Source organism: Podarcis erhardii, assembly GCF_964252035.2.
Source record: "Podarcis erhardii genome assembly, chromosome: 14".
NCBI classification, from domain to species: domain Eukaryota; kingdom Metazoa; phylum Chordata; class Lepidosauria; order Squamata; family Lacertidae; genus Podarcis; species Podarcis erhardii.
The window spans coordinates 54,262,494-54,266,986 of record NC_138503.1 but is presented as its reverse complement, the minus strand read 5'-3'; the positions used below and the strand labels follow the sequence as shown (position 1 = coordinate 54,266,986).

The window sequence follows — 4,493 nt, the reverse complement described above, 5'->3', positions numbered from 1 at the left end:
AGTGTGATGAGTGGGTAGAGGGGGGGCTCGAGGGTTGCGTGCGGCTGGGGTGGGGTCCTCGCCCCCTGCCATAAGGGACGGTGGCCGTAAGGGGGAGGTGGGGGTCTTGCGCTTGGGGAGGGTGGGCGGGAGGCTAAGGACCCCCCCTTCACTCAGGGACAGGGGCGAAGACCACTCACCCATGAACTTCCCGCATAGTGAGGGAGGACCCCCACCCTCCAAGATGGGGAGACTTATACCTTGTCCAAGGTGCTTTAGTTGAGATTCCTGCATTGCGGGGGGGGGGGGGCACAGCTAGATGACTCTTGGGGGTCCCTTCCAACTCTTAAGATCTGGTGATTCTCATACCCTCCAAGTGCCCTGGTTTTCCAGGGACACTTGCGGAATTACAGAAGCTGTCCTGGTTCATGATTAAATCCCCGAACTTCACGGTTTCCCTTTTTTCCTTTCCTCCACATCTCGGAGAACAATTAAAAGTGGAGAGTGAGAGAGAGAGAGGAGAGAGGAGAGTCCTGTTTCTGCTGAAAATAAAATCCCTGCACCAAATGAAGGAAATGGTGAAGCCATACGGAGCCCTTCCTGTAATTTTGAAGAAAAAGGTCACCAAATCTTGAAATCCTTTCGTTGAAATGCTTCCACAGCCAGCCTTTTCTTAGGAAAAGCAGCGAGTGCTGATTCCTTTATTGTAAATAGTCACACTGTCTACTCAGAGTCAAATCCCACTGTAGTCCATGGAGCTTACTCCCAGGTAACTGGGTCAAGACTGGGCAGCCTGCAGTCTGAAGCATTTTTGCTCAGAATGAAGTCCCACTGACTTCAATAGGATTTGCTCTCTGGTGTGTTCCTGATCAATCTCACAGTTTCCATTTAGTATTTATTATTATTATTACTATTATTATTATTCTCCGCCTTTTTCCCTGATGGGGACTCACGGCAGCTTACAGCTAAAATTCTATTTCCATTTATTTGTGGAAGGTGCACACGATTTCTTTCCCCGCACATTTTTCCTTTACAACAATCCTGTGAGGCAGAAAGGTTGCCATTGGCTGGAGGTGACCGATGTCGATGAGCAGATGACGTCTGTCTGTGCCGCAAGATCAAACTCTGGAGAAGCTTCCTGATGGGAGAACAGGACGTCCCTATTTTATCAGAGAAATGTTGGCGGGTATGGATTCTATCTAGTTCAATACTGTCTACACGGGCTGGCAGCAATGGCTCTGGTGTCAGACAGGGCACATTCCCAGCAGCCAATGCCTGCAGACTGAACTTGAGGCCTTCTGCTCTGCCATGGAGCCACAATGGCCGTTCCCCTCCGGACGCTGCAAGGACCGATCCGCTGAAGGGGAGCCAGCGGTTTCTGCCGATCCCTTCCAGAAATCCTTGAGGATGCTCAGAAGGAGATGCTGAGCTCAAGAGGGAGCCTTCCTGTTTCAACCCCTTGCTGGAGTCTCTAGGGCAGGGGTCAGCAAACTTTTTCAGCAGGGGGCCGGTCCACTGTCCCTCAGACCTTGTGGGGGGCCAGACTACATTAAAAAAATGAACGAATTCCTATGCCCCACAAATAACCCAGAGATGCATTTTAAATAAAAGCACACTTTCGACTCATGTAAAACACGCTGATTCCCAGACCGTCCGTGGGCCAGATTTAGAGGGTGATTGGGCCGCATTTGGCCCCCGGACCTTAGCTTGCCTACCCATGCTCTAAGGCAGTGGATCTCAATCTGTGGGTCCCCAGAAGTTGTTGGACTACAACTCCCATCATCCCTGAGCTCCGGCCTTGCTAGCCAGGGGTGCTGGGAGTTGTAGTTCAACAACATCTGGGGACCCACAGGTTGAGAAAGGCTGCTGTAGGGCAAGGCTAGGAAGGACCCACGCCCCAGAGACTCGGGGCAGCTGCTTCCAGTCAGAGCAGGCACTACTGGGAAGCCAACCTCTCAGGCCTGATACAGCAACTGGAGTGGGCACTGCTGCCTGCCTGTGCCCACACAGGGAGAGGGGGGGGCACCCTTGGGCAGAGCAAGGTGCGCCAAAACGCCTCAGCTTCTTTTCCGCCAGAGCCAAGCCCAGGTCCTGTTGACACAGCTGCCTCCCATTCCAGACTCCTCTCGCCGGCCAAGAGTCCAGGGCGGCTTCCCTCTCCCCACCCGCGGCCGGCTGTGCATGGACCGGGCGAGCGCCACATGGATCTGATTAGATGGAGGGGCTTTCCGAGGCTGGATTGCATGGCCGTGGCCCCACCTAGCAAGAACGCAGCTCTTTCCCTGTGGCGGGGGGGGGGGCAGGGAAGGGGGCACAGCGAATGCTCAAGGTGGGGGGGGCTTTCCTTCCCTCCTGGGGGTGCTGAGCACTGGGCAGGGGCATCTTAATGTGCAAATTATGCCTCTGCCACGCTCTTGTTAAGAGGACCGGCTGTGCCACAGGAGCATCGGTTCAAGGTATTTTGCTGCCTGAGGCAGAGCGGAAAACAACATCCCCAGCCCTGTCAAGCAGCAGAGCTGTGAATTATGGGCCCTGTTCTGGTCGCCCCACCTCCAAACGGATAGGGAAGAGCCGGGAAAGGTTCACAATACAATCAAGGGGATGATGGGAGGAAAGGATGCAGCGTTTGGGGGTTTTTTGGTTTAGAGAAAAGGGGACAGGAAAGGGGTTTGTAAAATCATGCCTGGCGCAGTAGACAGAGGAAAGTTTTTCTCCCTCTCTCATATCACTCAAACTCGTGGACATCCAATGTTGGACAGATAAAAGCATGGGTAGACAAACTAAGGCCCGGGGCCGGATCCTGCCCAGTTGCCTTCTCAATCCGGCCCGTGGACGGTACGAGAATCAGTGTGTTTTTACATGAGTAGAATGTGTCCTTTTATTTAAAATGCATCTCTGGGTTATTTGTGGGGCATAGGAATTAATTCATTCCCCCAAAAAATATAAATATAGCCCCCCACAAGGTCTGAGGGACTGTGGACTGACCACCTGCTGGAAAAGTTTGCTGACCGCTGGATAAAAGGAAATCCTTCCTGCAGCACCAACTAAGGAACTCCCTGCCCCAGGAGACGGTGGTGACCACCACGTTGGCTGGTTTTAAAAGAGGATCGGTCAAATTCCTGGTGGATGAGAAGAGGGCTATTGATGGCTCCCAGCCAGGGTGGCTCTGCTCTGTCTCCACCGTCGGGAGGCAGCGATGCTCCTGAATCCCAGTCGCTGGAAACCCCAGGAGATGGGGCTCTTGTGTTCGAATCCTGCTCGTGGGTTTCCCAACAGAGGCCTCTAATTAACCACTGTGAGAACAGGATGTCATTAAGGATGGGCTCCACCCAGCAGAGGAGGAAGCTTCTCGGGCACCTGAGGCGGAGTGCCCAGGGGTGGGGCAAACTGCCCATAAGGCTCCATACTGCCTGCCCGCTGCCTTGCCCCCCCAGTTGTAGGGCGGCTGAGGCCCCGCTGCATGCCCTATCCCTATGGGCGCTGCATGCCCCGTGCCGTGCTGCCACCTGATGCCCATAGGGATGAGACGCACAGCAGGGCCTCAGACGTCCTACAGCTGTGGGGGGGGGGAGGGCAGCAGGCAGACAATGCGGAGCCTGTGGGTGCCAAGATGCGTGGCTCGTGCACGTTGCCAGCTCCATGGTGACGATTGCAGCCTGCCATTTTGTCACCCCCCCCATCAGGGTGGCACCTGGGGTGGTCCACACCCCCCGCACCCCCCTTCCTACGCCCCTGGCTCCACCTAGCCTGATCCAGCCAGCTCTTATGCTCTTCCTTATTATCAATATTATTACTATTATGACTCATCAGTTGTTGCCTAAGGAGGCCTCCAAGCAGCTTACATTTAAAAACATAAACATGTCATTAAAAAAGAGAGAAAAGCCATGCACAACACTGACATTTTTACAATACACGCAACAGCTAACAGTAAAACATAATCGTCTCAGTCGCTCTACGGCAAGCTTTCCCCTGGTACCAAAAAGACGTCACTGAGGCGCCCAGCAGCCCTCACTCTGAGAGCGTTTGACGGGTGGGGAGCTACCAGCGAAAAGGCCCTGCTCTCTGCTGCCATCAGCCTCAGAGGAAGGGCTCCGAGGAGGGTCTTGGGTGTACCCAAAGCCAGCCTGGCTACTGCAGTGCCTGAGGCCGAAAACCTCACAAGCGCCTCTCCTTGGGAGGAAGAAATTGCAAGAAGAAAGGAAGAACTTTTTGACAGTAAGAGCTGTGGGAAGTTGTGGACTCTGCTTCCTTGGAGGTTTTCAAGCAGAGATTGAATGGCCGTCTCTCAGGGGCGCTTTAGCTGAGATGCCTGCAATGCAGGGGGCTGGGCTGGATGACCCTGGGGGGTCCCTTCCAACTATGACTCTAACACGAGAGGCGTTGGAAGCCCAGCTCCTGTTTCCCCAAAGCCACCGGCCGCTTTCCAGTGTGGGCCCTTTGCCCTGCCCCCCCCCTTGCAGGACCAAAGCCTAGCAGGCTGCCCTCTCTGCTCCCAAAGGCAGCCCCCGCCCTGC

At 54.6% G+C, this 4,493-nt stretch overlaps 1 protein-coding gene across 1 annotated transcript in view; it reads right to left on the bottom strand.

The window, feature by feature from the left end:
• The window catches only part of LOC309329095 (coronin-7-like), a 100,462-nt gene that overhangs the window by 54,787 nt on the left and 41,182 nt on the right, over positions 1-4,493 (bottom strand).